This window comes from Volvox carteri (assembly GCF_000143455.1).
Source record: "Volvox carteri f. nagariensis unplaced genomic scaffold VOLCAscaffold_295, whole genome shotgun sequence".
Classification (NCBI taxonomy): Eukaryota; Viridiplantae; Chlorophyta; class Chlorophyceae; order Chlamydomonadales; family Volvocaceae; genus Volvox; species Volvox carteri.
The window spans coordinates 2,261-3,084 of NW_003307827.1; positions in this window are offsets into that span (position 1 = coordinate 2,261).

Here is an 824-nt window from a genome sequence, read left to right on the forward strand (position 1 = left end):
GAGTCAACGGGACCGTGGCCTGATGGTCTCATCCAGGGCGTGTGAAGTTGGCGTTTTAGAGGTCTGAGGGCTCGAATTCCCGGTGTTACGGAGTCAATGGAGNCCGTGGGGTGGGGGTTGTAGACTTGACGATATTGACACCGGAGTGCCCAAGTTCGGGGCATCGTGGAGTCGATGCTAAGGAGGCCTGGGGCCTCATTCGGGGTGTCGCAGAGTTGACGTTAGCAAGGCCTGATGGCCTGATTGGGTCCCGCGGAGGTAAGGTTAGTAAGGCCTGATTGGCCTAGGTTTAGCGGGTCGCGGAATCGACGTTATGGAAGCCGGAGGGCCCAAGTTTGCGGGTGACGCGGACTCTACGTTAGGAAAGCCGGAAGGGCCTAGTGCCGGGTGTCGCGGAGTTGACATTAATACGACCGGAGGGCCTAAGGTCAGGGTGTCCTGGACCTGACGCTACCTAAGCCGAGGGGTCCAGATCCGGGGCGTCGTGGACTGCAGGTGGTGGACCTGAGGGCCTACATAAGGGGTTGCGGAGTCAGCGTAAATGCGGCCTCATGCCTGGATCCAGGGGTGTGTTGAGTCGTCGTCTTTGAGGCCGGAGGGTCTTTGGTGTTCCGGAGTCAGCGTTAGTGACGCCTGATAGCCCGAGATCGGGGTGTCGCGAGCTCAACGCTAGCAGGGCCCGAGAGCCTGAGATCCAGTGTCGTGGAGTCCACTGCCTGAGCGCCCACATTACGGGCGTCGAGGAGTTGAGTTACTAACGCCTGAGTGGCCTAGTTCGGGAGTCGCGAGGCTGTAGCTACTGAGGCCGGAAAGTCCTAGAGTAG